Raw genomic sequence first — 16,270 nt, 5'->3', positions numbered from 1 at the left:
CAGTATTATAGTAGTTATATTCTTGTACATAGGGAGCATTATTATAGTAGTTATATTCTTGTACATAGGAGCAGTATTATAGTTGTTATATTCTTGTATATAGGGAGCAGTATTATAGGAGTTATATTCTTGTACATAGGGGCAGTATTATAGCAGTTATATACTTGTACATAGGGGGCAGTATTATAGTAGTTATATTCTTGTACACAGGAGGCAGTATTATAGTAGTTATATTCTTGCACATAGGGGGCAGTATTATAGTAAATATATATTCTTTTACATAGGGGGCAGTATTATAGTAGTTGTATTCTTGTACATAGGGGGCAGTATTATAGTAGTTATATTTTTGTACATAGGAGGCAGTATTATAGTAGTTATATTCTTGTACATAGGAGGCAGTGTTATAGTAGTTATATTCTTGTACATAGGGGGCAGTATTATAGTTGTTATATTCTTGTACATAGGGGCAGTATTATAGTAGATATATTCTTGTACATAGGGGGGCAGTATTATAGTAGTTACATTCTTGTACATAGGGGGCAGTAATATAGTAGTTATATTCTTGTACATAGGGGGCAGTGTTATAGTAGTTATATTCTTGTACATAGGGGGGCAGTATTATAGTTGTTATATTCTTGTACATAGGGGCAGTATTATAGTAGATATATTCTTGTACATAGGGGGGCAGTATTATAGTAGTTATATTCTTGTACATAGGGGGCAGTAATATAGTAGTTATATTCTTGTATATAGGGGGGCAGTATAATAGTTGTTATATTCTTGTACATAGGGGCAGTATTATAGTAGATATATTCTTGTACATAGGGGGCAGTGTTATAGTAGTTATATTCTTGTACTTAGGAGGCAGTCTTATAGTAGTTATATTCTTGTACATAGGGGCAGCATTATAGTAGTTATATTCTTGTACATAGGGAGCAGTATTATAGTAGTTACATTCTTGTACATAGGGGCAGTATTATAGTAGTTATATTCTTGTACATAGGGAGCAGTATTATAGTAGTTATATTCTTGTACATAAGGGACAGTATTATAGTAGTTATATTCTTGTACATAATGGGTAGTATTATAGTAGTTATATTCTTGTACATAGTGGCAGTATTATAGTAGTTATATTCTTGTACATAGGAGACAGTATTATAGTAGTTATATTCTTGTACATAGGGGGCAGTGTTATAGTAGTTATATTCTTGTACATAGGGAGCAGTATTACAGTAGTTACATTCTTGTACATAGGGGCAGTATTATAGTAGTTATATTCTTGTACATAGGGAGCAGTATTATAGTAGTTATATTCTTGTACATAAGGGGCAGTATTATAGTAGTTATATTCTTGTACATAAGGGGCAGTATTATAGTAGTTATATTCTTGTACATAGGGGGCAGTATTATAGTAGTTATATTCTTGTACATAGTAGACAGTATTATAGTAGTTATATTCTTGTACATAGGAAGCAGTATTATAGTAGTTATATTCTTGTACATAGGGACAGTATTATAGTAGTTATATGCTTGTACACAGGAGTGCAGTATTATAGTAGTTATATTCTTGTACATAGGGGGGCAGTATTATAGTAGTTATTTTCTTGTACATAAGGGGCAGTATTATAGTAGTTATATTCTTGTACATAGTGGCAGTATTATAGTAGTTATATTGTTGTACATGGGGGACAGTATTATAGTAGTTATATTCTTGTACATAGGCGGGCAGTATTATAGTAGTTATATTCTTGTACATAGGAGGCAGTATTATAGTAGTTATATTCTTGTACATAGGGGGCAGTATTATAGTAGTTACATTCCTGTACATAGGGGGCAGTATTATAGTAGTTATATTCTTGTACATAGGGGGCAGTATTATAGTAGTTATATTCTTGTACATAGGGGGCAGTATTATAGTAGTTATATTCTTGTACATAGGGGGCAGTGTTATAGTAGTTATATTCTTGTACATAGTGGCAGTATTATAGTAGTTATATTCTTGTACATGGGGGACAGTATTATAGTAGTTATATTTTTGTACACAGGAGTGCAGTATTATAGTAGTTATATTCTTGTACATAGGGGGCAGTATTATAGTAGTTATGTTCTTGTACATAGGAGGCAGTATTATAGTAGTTATATTCTTGTACATAGGGGGCAGTATTATAGTAGTTATATTCCTGTACCTAGGAGGCAGTATTATAGTAGTTATATTCTTGTACATAGGGGGCAGTATTATAGTGGTTATATTCTTGTACATAGGAGCAGTATTATAGTAGCTATATTCTTGTACATAGGAGGCAGTATTATAGTAGTTATATTCTTGTACATAGGGATCAATATTATAGTAGTTATATTCTTGTACATAGGGAGCAGTATTATAGAAGTTATATTCTTGTACATAGGAGCACTATTATAGTAGTTATATTCTTGTACATAGGGGGACAGTATTATAGCAGTAATATATTCTTGTACATAGGGGGCAGTATTATAGTAGTTATATTCTTGTACATAGGGAGCATTATTATAGTAGTTATATTCTTGTACATAGGAGCAGTATTATAGTTGTTATATTCTTGTATATAGGGAGCAGTATTATAGGAGTTATATTCTTGTACATAGGGGCAGTATTATAGCAGTTATATACTTGTACATAGGGGGCAGTATTATAGTAGTTATATTCTTGTACACAGGAGGCAGTATTATAGTAGTTATATTCTTGCACATAGGGGGCAGTATTATAGTAAATATATATTCTTTTACATAGGGGGCAGTATTATAGTAGTTGTATTCTTGTACATAGGGGGCAGTATTATAGTAGTTATATTTTTGTACATAGGAGGCAGTATTATAGTAGTTATATTCTTGTACATAGGAGGCAGTGTTATAGTAGTTATATTCTTGTACATAGGGGGCAGTATTATAGTTGTTATATTCTTGTACATAGGGGCAGTATTATAGTAGATATATTCTTGTACATAGGGGGGCAGTATTATAGTAGTTACATTCTTGTACATAGGGGGCAGTAATATAGTAGTTATATTCTTGTACATAGGGGGCAGTGTTATAGTAGTTATATTCTTGTACATAGGGGGGCAGTATTATAGTTGTTATATTCTTGTACATAGGGGCAGTATTATAGTAGATATATTCTTGTACATAGGGGGGCAGTATTATAGTAGTTATATTCTTGTACATAGGGGGCAGTAATATAGTAGTTATATTCTTGTATATAGGGGGGCAGTATAATAGTTGTTATATTCTTGTACATAGGGGCAGTATTATAGTAGATATATTCTTGTACATAGGGGGCAGTGTTATAGTAGTTATATTCTTGTACTTAGGAGGCAGTCTTATAGTAGTTATATTCTTGTACATAGGGGCAGCATTATAGTAGTTATATTCTTGTACATAGGGAGCAGTATTATAGTAGTTACATTCTTGTACATAGGGGCAGTATTATAGTAGTTATATTCTTGTACATAGGGAGCAGTATTATAGTAGTTATATTCTTGTACATAAGGGACAGTATTATAGTAGTTATATTCTTGTACATAATGGGTAGTATTATAGTAGTTATATTCTTGTACATAGTGGCAGTATTATAGTAGTTATATTCTTGTACATAGGAGACAGTATTATAGTAGTTATATTCTTGTACATAGGGGGCAGTGTTATAGTAGTTATATTCTTGTACATAGGGAGCAGTATTACAGTAGTTACATTCTTGTACATAGGGGCAGTATTATAGTAGTTATATTCTTGTACATAGGGAGCAGTATTATAGTAGTTATATTCTTGTACATAAGGGGCAGTATTATAGTAGTTATATTCTTGTACATAAGGGGCAGTATTATAGTAGTTATATTCTTGTACATAGGGGGCAGTATTATAGTAGTTATATTCTTGTACATAGTAGACAGTATTATAGTAGTTATATTCTTGTACATAGGAAGCAGTATTATAGTAGTTATATTCTTGTACATAGGGACAGTATTATAGTAGTTATATGCTTGTACACAGGAGTGCAGTATTATAGTAGTTATATTCTTGTACATAGGGGGGCAGTATTATAGTAGTTATTTTCTTGTACATAAGGGGCAGTATTATAGTAGTTATATTCTTGTACATAGTGGCAGTATTATAGTAGTTATATTGTTGTACATGGGGGACAGTATTATAGTAGTTATATTCTTGTACATAGGCGGGCAGTATTATAGTAGTTATATTCTTGTACATAGGAGGCAGTATTATAGTAGTTATATTCTTGTACATAGGGGGCAGTATTATAGTAGTTACATTCCTGTACATAGGGGGCAGTATTATAGTAGTTATATTCTTGTACATAGGGGGCAGTATTATAGTAGTTATATTCTTGTACATAGGGGGCAGTAATATAGTAGTTATATTCTTGTACATAGGGGGCAGTATTATAGTAGTTATATTCTTGTACATAGGGGGCAGTATTATAGCAGTTATATTTTTGAACATAGGGGCAGTAATATAGTAGTTATATTCTTGTACATAGGGGACAGTATTATAGTAGTTATATTCTTGTACATAGGGGGCAGTATTATAGTAGTTATATTCTTGTACATAGGGGGCAGTGTTATAGTAGGTATATTCTTGTACATAGTGGCAGTATTATAGTAGTTATATTCTTGTACATGGGGGACAGTATTATAGTAGTTATATTCTTGTACACAGGAGTGCAGTATTATAGTAGTTATATTCTTGTACATAGGGGGCAGTATTATAGTAGTTATGTTCTTGTACATAGGGGACAGTTTTATAGTAGTTATATTCTTGTACATACGGGGGCAGTATTATAGTAGTTATATTCTTGTACATAGGGGGGCAGTATTATAGTAGTTATATTCTTGTACATAGGAGGCAGTATTATAGTAGTTATATTCTTGTACATAGGGGGCAGTATTATAGTAGTTATATTCCTGTACCTAGGAGGCAGTATTATAGTAGTTATATTCTTGTACATAGGGGGCAGTATTATAGTGGTTATATTGTTGTACATAGGAGCAGTATTATAGTAGCTATATTCTTGTACATAGGAGGCAGTATTATAGTAGTTATATTCTTGTACATAGGGGGCAGTATTATAGTAGTTATATTCTTGTACATAGGGGGCAGTTTTATAGTAGTTATATTCTTGTACATAGGAGCAGTATTACAGTAGTTATATTCTTGTACATAGGGGACAGTATTATAGTAGTTATATTCTTGTACATAGGGGGCAGTATTAGAGTAGTTATATTCTTGTACAAAGGGAACAGTATTATAGTAGTTATATTCTTGTACATATGGGCAGCATTATAGTAGTTATACTCTTGTATATAGGGAGCAGTATTATAGTAGTTACATTCTTGTACATAGGGGCAGTATTATAGTAGTTATTGTCTTGTACATAGGAGGCAGTATTATAGTAGTTATATTCCTGTACATAGGAGGCAGTATTATAGTAGTTATATTCTTGTACATAGGGAGCAGTATTATAGTAGTTATATTCTTGTACATAAGGGGCAGTATTATAGTAGTTATATTCTTGTACATAGTGGCAGTATTATAGTAGTTATATTCTTGTACATAGGGGGCAGTATTATAGTAGTTATATTCTTGTACATAGGAGACAGTATTATAGTAGTTATATTCTTGTACATAGGAAGCAGTATTATAGTAGTTATATTCTTGTACATAGGGACAGTATTATAGTAGTTATATTCTTGTACACAGGAGTGCAGTATTAAAGTAGTTATATTCTTGTACATAGGGGGGCAGTATTATAGTAGTTATATTCTTGTACATAAAGGGCAGTATTATAGTAGTTATATTCTTGTACATAGTGGCAGTATTATAGTAGTTATATTCTTGTACATGGGGGACAGTATTACAGTAGTTATATTCTTGTACACAGGAGTGCAGTATTATAGTAGTTATATTCTTGTACATAGGGGGGCAGTATTATAGTAGTTATATTCTTGTACATAGGGTGGCAGTATTATAGTAGTTATATTCTTGTACATAGGAGGCAGTATTATAGTATTTATATTCTTGTACATAGGGGGCAGTATTATAGTAGTTATATTCCTGTACCTAGGAGGCAGTATTATAGTAGTTATATTCTTGTACATAGGGGGCAGTATTATAGTGGTTATATTCTTGTACATAGGAGCAGTATTATAGTAGTTATATTCTTGTACATAGGGGGCAGTATTATAGTGGTTATATTCTTGTACATAGGGGGCAGTATTATAGTAGTTATATTCTTGTACATAGGGGGCAGTATTATAGTAGTTATATTCTTGTACATAGGAGCAGTATTACAGTAGTTATATTCTTGTACATAGGGGACAGTATTATAGTAGTTATATTCTTGTACATAGGGGGCAGTATTATAGTAGTTATATTCTTGTACATAGGGGGCAGTGTTATAGTAGTTATATTCTTGTACATAGTGGCAGTATTATAGTAGTTATATTCTTGTACATGGGGGACAGTATTATAGTAGTTATATTTTTGTACACAGGAGTGCAGTATTATAGTAGTTATATTCTTGTACATAGGGGGCAGTATTATAGTAGTTATGTTCTTGTACATAGGAGGCAGTATTATAGTAGTTATATTCTTGTACATAGGGGGCAGTATTATAGTAGTTATATTCCTGTACCTAGGAGGCAGTATTATAGTAGTTATATTCTTGTACATAGGGGGCAGTATTATAGTGGTTATATTCTTGTACATAGGAGCAGTATTATAGTAGCTATATTCTTGTACATAGGAGGCAGTATTATAGTAGTTATATTCTTGTACATAGGGGGCAGTATTATAGTAGTTATATTCTTGTACATAGGGGGCAGTATTATAGTAGTTATATTCTTGTACATAGGAGCAGTATTACAGTAGTTATATTCTTGTACATAGGGGACAGTATTATAGTAGTGATATTCTTGTACATAGGGGGCAGTATTATAGTAGTTATGTTCTTGTACATAGGGGGCAGTGTTATAGTAGTTATATTCTTGTACATAGGAGGCAGTATTATAGTAGTTATATTCTTGTACATAGGGGCAGCATTATAGTAGTTATATTCTTGTACATAGGGAGCAGTATTATAGTAGTTATATTCTTGTACATAGGGGGCAGTATTATAGTGGTTATATTCTTGTACAAAGGAGGCAGTATTATAGTAGTTATATTCTTGTACATAGGGAGCAGTATTATAGTAGTTATATTCTTGTACATAGGGGGCAGTATTATAGTGGTTATATTCTTGTACAAAGGAGGCAGTATTATAGTAGTTATATTCTTGTACATAGGAGGTAGTATTATAGTAGTTATATTCTTGTACATACGGTGCATTATTATAGTAGTTATATTCTTGTACATAGGAGGCAGTATTATAGTAGTTATATTCTTGTACAAAGGGAACAGTATTATAGTAGTTATATCCTTGTACATAGGGGGCAGTATTATAGTTGTTATATTCTTGCACATAGGGGGCAGTATTATAGTAGTTATATTCTTGTACATAGGGGGCAGTATTATAGTAGTTATATTCTTGTACATAGGGGCAGTATTATAGTAGTTATATCCTTGTACATAGGGGGCAGTATTATAGTAGCTATATTCTTTTACATAGGAGGCAGTATTATTGTAGTTATATTCTTGTACATAGGGGGCAGTATTATTGTAGTTATATTCTTGTACATAGGGGGCAGTATTATAGTAGTTATATTCTTGTACATAGGGGCAGTATTATAGTAGTTATATCCTTGTACATAGGGGGCAGTATTATAGTAGCTATATTCTTGTACATAGGGGACAGTATTATTGTAGTTATATTCTTGTACATAGAAGCAGTATTATGTTTGTTATATTTTTTTTCTTCATCGGGCGGTACAGTAGTTTATTCCTGGAGGGGGCGCTGTACTATAGTGGGTAATATTTGTGTTGTAAACACATTCAGGGTGATTCCCACAATGGTTTAATGGTAGTGTAAATCATGTTCTATCTCACAAAAGGCAGCATTCTGTACGAATATGAATTTTGTGTGTCAGAATTCAGCAGAATGTCCAGTGTGGCGCCGATGAGCTGCAACAGGTGAGTGGTCGCGGGGCTGCTGTGCATTGTCATTTCTAGGCAGATACTGGTGGTGTCTATATTTCTGCTCATGATTGAGGATTTTCGGTCTCGTTACAGAGACAAGCTCAGCAGGACCCTTTGCCGGTTTCATGCCGTGTGTAAGAAATGTCATGCCATATGTTTCAATCCCACCCAGAAGCCCTTGCCATAAATAAAAGCCAATTGCAGAGGTCCCTCATGTGCACTCAGCTGCTTGCCTCTTGGACTACAGCAAAAGGCCAGATGATGAAATGAGTATCGTTCATGTGGGTTTTGTTAGAGGTGTGAAATCGGGATGCCAGTAATGTTATACAGTCCCATCCATCAGCAGCCCAATGAACAGGGGTTATTCCGCTCATCGGAGACCGGGAAACGTGTGTGCGGCGGAGCAGGCGCGCCCCGTTCTGCCCTTAGTGGTTATTGCTGATGGCAGTTTAGTGAGACCTTACAGCGTCCCCCATGAAGATCGAGCCGGTACATGATTGTGACCGTGTCGGGCTATTATCACATTGTGTATTTGTCCTATTATGGTTTCCTTCTCCTCTTTGGAGTCATGTGCATGACCAGCTTTAGGCCCAATGTCCACATGCGGATTTTAATGATAAAATCCGTGCATGTGTCTAGCGTGGAAGATCTGCAGCTCCAGAAGCCCATGGAGATGCATCAACATGCGGATGTGATTTTTTCCCGGGGTGCGGATCGCACGTGCGAGAAGAAATCGCAACATGCTCCATTTTCCTGCAGATCTCCCGCGGCTTCCATTGAAGTCAACCCCGCAGCTGTTTTTGTGCTGTGCCTCGGACTCGCGGGAGAACAGGAGATTTAGGCCTCATGTCCACGGGAAAAATGTGGCCCGTGCGGATATGTAACGCGGATTTCCGCAGCGGATGCAGTGCGGATGAACTTAAATTCCTTTTTTTTTGTCATGTGGGAGATCAATTGAGCTATGAGCTCCCGGACGTGTGATCCGCACTTAAATGTCGCGGTTTTTGTTCACGCACATGAAATTTTTAAATCACTTTAAAATACCATCCGCGGCTATTTATATAACCGCGGGTGGTCAATGTATTCCAATGGAAAATTTTGCAAGCGGATCATGTGTGTGGGTGATCCGCTGCGGATTTTTAAATATATTTTCCCAGTGCATCTGCTGCGGAAATCCGCGTTACACATTTTTCCGGTGGACATGAGGCCTAAGAACAACCATGCTGCAGCCTCCTATGGAACTACATGAATCCTCCTCCTCCTGGCTCTGTTTCCTCCCTTCTGAAATACCGCAGTCAGCCCATCAGCACCCTCACAACACAGAGCTACTGTATTTGTGTTATGAGCTTGGTCCTGGTGCTGTATCTTTGTATTGTGCTTGATTATGGGGCTGCACTTATGTACTGTGCTTGGCTGTGGTACTGTATTTTTGTTAAGGTCTTGGTTCTGGTATTGTAACTCTACTGAGGTCGATCGGTGCTGTACTTATGTTATGATGTTGATTGTGGAGCTGTATTTATGTACTGAGCTTGGTTCTGGTGCTGTATTTAGTCACTGAGCTGTTTTGGTGTGGGTATGCTGCTATCTTGCTGCATTCTGCGCATACAGAATATAGGCGGACTGCCTATCGGTGCAACATACATTGTTTCTCTCTTATGACCAGAGAGGGGAACGGCATCAAAAGAATTTCAGCAAAGCGTGCCCTCTAACCGGCGGATGGCGCTTCTAATGTACAAAGCAATTGTATAAACAGCAAATAGCGTTTTCTTCACATTTGACACAAGACATAACTAATCATTGTACAGGAAGGAACCGCCGTACCTATGCAGGTGATTACTCACTAGTACTGACAGGCTAGGAGGCTAGGCAATGGAATAACCAACAGGAACGAAACCACAGAACCCAGGCAGAGCTGGAGCAGGACCGAGGCCAAACAACAGGCAGAGCTGCAGCAGGACCGAGGCCAAACAACAGAGGATGGAACCAATAACTGGCAACTGCTGTCAGCAGCTGCCAGGCTATATTCAGGAGCCTCCGCCCCTAGGGCGGAGACCAATCAAGGCGGCTGACCGGAGCCCCCAGCCAGCCTCACACCTCTCACAGCAGGCAAACGCGCACGCACACCGGAGCACGGCGCCGCCGCTCGCCGACCCGAACAAGGGCACATCGTCATCCCAGGACGCCGCGGCGAACCGCGCCACTGCCACTCAGGGTTCCTGAGCCGCCTCATGGTAACATTACCCCCCCTCTGACGGGGAACCTCTGGGCTCCCAGAACCAGATGTTGGCTTATCAGGATTGAGACAGTGAAAGCACCGAACGAGAACGGGCGTATGGACCTCCCTCGCGGGCACCCAGGAGTGTTCCTTAGGACCAAAGTCCTTCCAAGCAACCAAGTACTGCAGGAGAGATAAACAACTTCAAAAGGGATTTATGAAAAACCCTATGTACCCTCCAAGAACTGGGCAAATCCAACTCATAAGCTAGAGGATTAATGACTCGCGTTATGGCAAATGGACCGATAAAACGTGGCGCAAGCTTTACCGAGGGGAGCTTCAATTTTAAATTCTTCGTGGACAGATAGACCTTCTGACCGACCTCAAATGGCTCCGACACCTTGGACCTTTTACAACTACGTAGTTGCATACGACTACTTGCTTCCTCCAGATTCTTGTGCACACCATTCCAGACCTCCCGCAACTCACTAGTAACAATATCAACAGCGGGACAAGCTGTAGGCACTGGAATGAAAGTCAAGAACTGGGGATGCCGACCGAACACACAGAAGAAAGGTGACACCCCAGTCGCAGAACTGATACGATTATTTATGGCAAATTCGGCCAAAGGTAAAAACTCTACCTACCGGCTGACCCTCTCGCCCACAAAAAGACGCAAGTATTGTACTAGGTCTTGATTTTTACATTCTGTTTGCACATTTGTCTGCGGATGAAACGCTGATGAGAAAGCCAGAGATGTTCCCAAGTTTTTACAGAAGGCCCTCCAAAATTGGGACATGGATTGCACCCCCCGATCCGAAACTATATTGACCGGTATTCCGTGCAATCTTATAATCTCTTTAATGAATATTCTCACTAATTCAGCGGCAGATGGTAATTTTTTCAGAGCAACAACATGGGCCATTTTTGAAAACCTGTCAACAACTACCAAAATGGTGGAACAATCTTGTGACAGAGGCAGTCAGTGACAAAGTCGATGGACACGTGCGACCATGGCCTACCAGGTACTGGCAACGGCCTTAACGGTCCCTCAGGGCTCCTACAGCGACTCTTGCCACGTGCACAAGCTGAACACTGATTTACAAACTCCCGGACCTCCCGTGCCATGCCGGGCCACCAGTAGAATCGGGAACATAGCTGAAGAGTCCCCTGGACCCCCGGATGCCCTGCAAAAACGGAGGAATGAGACTCCTCCAGAACCAAAAACCGCAGAGACATCGGTACTAGAGATGAGCGAGTATACTCGGTAAAGGTAATTGCTCGAGCGAGCATTGCCTTTATCGAGTACCTGCCCGCTCGAGATGAAACGTTCGGGTGCCAGCGGCGGGCTGGGAGCTGCGGGGGAGAGCGGAGCGGAACGGAGGGGAGATCTCTCCCTCCCTCTCTCTCCCCCGCTCCCTCCTGCTGACAGCCGCTACTCACTGCTCCCCCGCGCCGGCACCCGAACGTTTCATCTCAAGCGGGCAGGTACTCGATAAAGGCAATGCTCGCTCGAGCAATTGCCTTTACCGAGTATACTCGCTCATCTCTAATCGGTACAAATAACTTTCCTGCCGGAATCCCTTCCGGAGCTTCTAGCTGATATTCCTGAAGCTGAGCCGGAAGGTTCTGTGTCAGGGCACCAGGAAGGAGGATTTCTTCCGGAGAAGAGTCCCCAACCTCTGGAGTTCCGAAACTGCGGGAGAGGGTGTAACTTTTCACATTTTTATCTCCCGGCAGGTACGTGACTGTAAAATTGAATCTCGAGAAGAAAATCACCCACCTGGCTTGCCGCGCTTTGAGCCGCTACACTAAGTTCTTGTGATCGGTGAAGACTGTCACCTAGTGTCGGGCCCCCTCCAGAAGATGACGCCATTCCTCAAATGCTCATTTTATTGCCAACAATTCCCCGTTTATTGTAGTTGTGCTTGGCGCTACTGAATTTACGGGAAAAGAATGCACACGGACTAAACCCTGAGCTGTCCTCCACTTCCTGGGAGAGAACTGCACCGAACTCAACTTCAGAAGCGTCTACCTCCACGAAAAAGGGCCTCTGAGGGTCCCGCTGAGCTAGCACCGGCGCGGTGGAAAAAGCCCTCTTAAGTTGCTCAAACACCTTTGAAGCTTCCAGAGACCACCACGTCACGTCCGCTCCTTTTTTCTTTGAGATCAGTCAACAGTTATGCAATCACTGAAAAATTTCTGTAAAAGTTGGCAAACCCAAAAAAGCACTGAAGAGCCTTCAAATTATCTGGTTTAGCCCACTGTGTGACTGCAGCAACCTTGTCTGACTCCATACACACATCATTTGGAGTGATGATATACCCAAGGAATGACACGCGTTTGACCCTGAATGAGTACTTCTCCAATTTAACATACAATTGGTACTCCCGTAGCCGCTCTAACACCAAGTGGAGATGTCTGACATGCGTGTCCCAATCTGACGAGTACACCAAAATGTCGTCCAAATAGACAACCATAAAAACACCTAGGTAATCGTGGGAGACCGCGTTCATAAACCCCTAAAAACAGTAGGGGCGTTGCATAACCCGAAGGGCATAACCAGCCACTTGAAGTGCCCCAACGGGGTGTTGAACGCGGTTTCCCACTCGTCACCAGCCTTAATACGTATAAGATTATAAGCCCCCCGAAGGTCAAGCTTAGAGAACCAGCGTGCTCCCACCACCTGATTCAACAGATCAGGGATCAGAGGGAGCGAGCACAGATTTTTTAATAGTGATCTTGTTTAAAGCCTGATAGTCAACACAAGACCGCAAAGACCCATCTTTCTTTTCAACAAAAAATAGGCCCGCTTCAGCAGGTGACTTTGATGGTCCGATATGGTTCCTTGGCTAAAGCCTCTGAAATATAGGATTTAAGAGCCTCATGCTCCCGACCCGATAGATTAAATATGGCCTCATTAGGGATGGGGCTACCCGGGACAAGATCAATCCTACAATCCCATTCGCGGTGTGGGGTTAATACCTCAGAAAGCTTCTTAGAGAACACATCTTGAAAATCCCATAAATAGCCCGGAATACTAATAGTATTGGTGGAGCACAACGTAACAGGCACTAGGTAATCCTGACAGAACCCTCCCCACTGAACTAGCTCCAGAGTAGTCCAATCGAACTGAGGATTGTGCGTCCTTAGCCACGGGAATCCCAGAATGATATCCATGGACATCTTCTCCATGACCAGAAATGAAATTACCTCCAAATGTAATGTGCCCACCATGAACCGAAGTTCTGGTGTCCTCCAACGCACTACCCCCGAGGACAGAAGGGTTGCATCAATACTGGTTAAGTGGATCGGCAAACCTAACGCGTTAAACTTGACAACAGTGGTCTTACGAACTGCAAATGGATAAGATTCGCGGCCAACCCAGAATCTATATATGCCTGTCCCACCCTGTGAAAAGCCTTGTAAGACACACTGCAAGGCACCAGTAATTTAGGGAGTACCTGACCTCCTAGATGACCCTCTCGACAGTCACCTAGGAGCTGACGTTTTCCTGCTTCTTCCATAGCTGCCTTGCTGCAGTAAAAGCAGAGTTGGTTAGAAACCCGGAAGCGCCACTGCTCTCCAGGACTCAATCGGTCCACTTCCATACCATCATCTCCGGAGGTTGACACTGGGTTACAGGCTGTAGCAGTCGCCAGAGACTTGACACCACGTTCTTGAAGGGCCTCTAGCTTAGCTTCCCTTCTAGACCTGAGTCTACGATCCGCTCTCATTGCCAATTCTATAGCCTGATTCAAGGTGAATGGTGACGGATGAGACAGCAATAGATCTTTTACTGTGTCAGACAGGCCTCGAAGAATTAAATCTTTGAGCGCACAGTCATTCCATGCAGATTCACCTGAATACTGCCTGAAACTAGAGCAATATTCTTCTGCCGACTGGCGCCCCTGGCGTAGGGCCAACAACTTGCTGACTGCATAACCTGCATGATCGAGTTCATCAAAAATATTCCTGAGACTATTAATAGTAATAATGTTTGCCACAATCTATCTTTTTCATTAGTGGCTGCCTTGGGCCTGATGAGCGGATGCCAATTTCGCGCTATTTGGTTCTATCTTTGTCAACTGTCCGTCTTAAATCGCCCCTTACACATATCTGAAGTTTGTTTCTCGTTTTTGTCAGGAGCTGCTGAACTGTGCTGAAGCCCCTCTCCACTAAGTACATACAGGGAAAAGCTAACACGAGCAACTTAGCTTCCTGCCACAGGATAGGATAGGAATTCTTCACTTTCACCCAAAAACATTCATAGCCACATTGCTGGAAAAGTGCTCGGGCTGTATTATAGTGTTTCAAGTCGATCAACTGCTCTTGCAATCTGGGATGAAATTCCCCTGCGTGAAATCTAGTTTGCATGTCTTCTTTGGCTTGTATGAATAGTAAGCAAAAACCGTCTAAGTCTGCATCTTGAAGTTTGTCTCTGTCTTTGCGTGCGATTTCTTGAAGACTCGGAAACTGACAGAGCTCGCATCGACTCAGGTTATTGTTATGAAGGTCCAGTTTGGCAATGATGGAAGAGATTATACTCTAAGCCTTAATGACATTCATTTTGTCTCTTTGTGTTGACTTTGTAGAGTTTGTCAAATATGTCTGCAAGATAGGCAACGTCAAGACGTCGAAGTTCGATTGCATCCAAAGGCTTGGCTCAAAACGTTCTTAGAAACGTCATAAGCACTTTTTTCTTGACATCCACTTCACTTTGGTGTGTAGGAGTAGACGTTCCAATTCTTCGTCATGGTCTTGACAGCTTACGGGAAAGACGTTCGTTCAAAGAGTGCGCTTTTATCTGGTTAACAACATTAATTACATTGCACAGAGAATCATGCAATCTCTCACATAAATGTTTAGCAAGGTGCTGCTGATGTATCACACAGTGGACGGCCATTATGCCAGGTATAGCAGAGTTTAAATGGGCTATAAATCCGCGGTATCGACCAATCACGGATGCAGCTCCATCGGTTGCACAAGCAAGTACATTTGTTAAAGGGATGTTTTTTTCTTGGAAACATTCTTCCACTCTTTTGTATATAGAGGAGCCTTCGTGTCGGTGGTTAAATTTCTGGTAAACAACAGTTCCTCCACTACCTCTTCATTCCGATCAATGAAACGAACGTAAACTAGCAGCAATGCTTCATTGTCTCTAACTGTTGACTCGTCAATTTGCATTACAAATTCTGTATTCTTTAACACATCCAAAAGCGTTTCTTCCACATCAGCAGCCATCTCGTCAATTCTTCTTGAAATGGTGTAATTACTCAAAGGAATCAATTTCACCATGGCACACGCGTCAGGCCCCAGCAATGTACTGACAATCTCTTTAACTGCGGGCAACACAAGTGTTTCCCCAATAGTGTGTGATTTGCTATGTTGTGCTATTAATAAGGAGACTTTATAGTAAGCAAAAAGGCCTTTGTCAGCATTGAGAGCAGATTTTCCAAATAGCTTACCTACGGTGCTGCGGTTCTCAAACTTTGACTTTAAACATTAGAAAAATGAAACAGGCTTACCCACTTTGTCTGAATACATTTTTGCAAGGTGATCACTCAGTCTCGAAGGCTTCATAGCTTCATTCAAAAATGCCTTTTCACAAACGAGGCACGAGGGAAGCTGTCCATTTGTAGGAGAAGGGATGAATCCATACTTCAAGTATTCATTTGAATATTGACGGCATTTCTTCTTCTCAGCCATTTTTATAAAGTATGCTTCGAGAATGCACTGCTTATGTCACTCTATCATATGTATGACTTTTATAACTCCCTGACTCCGCTACAGATTACTCATACTGGATAACCTAAAGAACAACCTAATCCGCTATATTCAATAATGCCGCTGGAACTTTCACTTGTGTGGGTCTCTGGGAGTTGTAGTTTATATCATAGAATCCTAGAATGGAAGAGTTGGAAGGGACCTCCA

At 40.0% G+C, this 16,270-nt stretch overlaps 1 pseudogene; it reads right to left on the bottom strand.

The window, feature by feature from the left end:
* Nucleotides 1-15,089: 15,089 nt before the first annotated feature.
* On the bottom strand, nt 15,090-16,045 carry LOC136633494 (SCAN domain-containing protein 3-like; annotated as a pseudogene).
* Between the last annotated feature and the right edge of the window lie 225 nt (nt 16,046-16,270).

Source organism: Eleutherodactylus coqui, chromosome 6, assembly GCF_035609145.1.
Source record: "Eleutherodactylus coqui strain aEleCoq1 chromosome 6, aEleCoq1.hap1, whole genome shotgun sequence".
Lineage (NCBI taxonomy): Eukaryota > Metazoa > Chordata > Amphibia > Anura > Eleutherodactylidae > Eleutherodactylus > Eleutherodactylus coqui.
The sequence above is the reverse complement of the archived record's forward strand: the minus strand, read 5'-3'. Positions and strand labels throughout refer to the sequence as shown.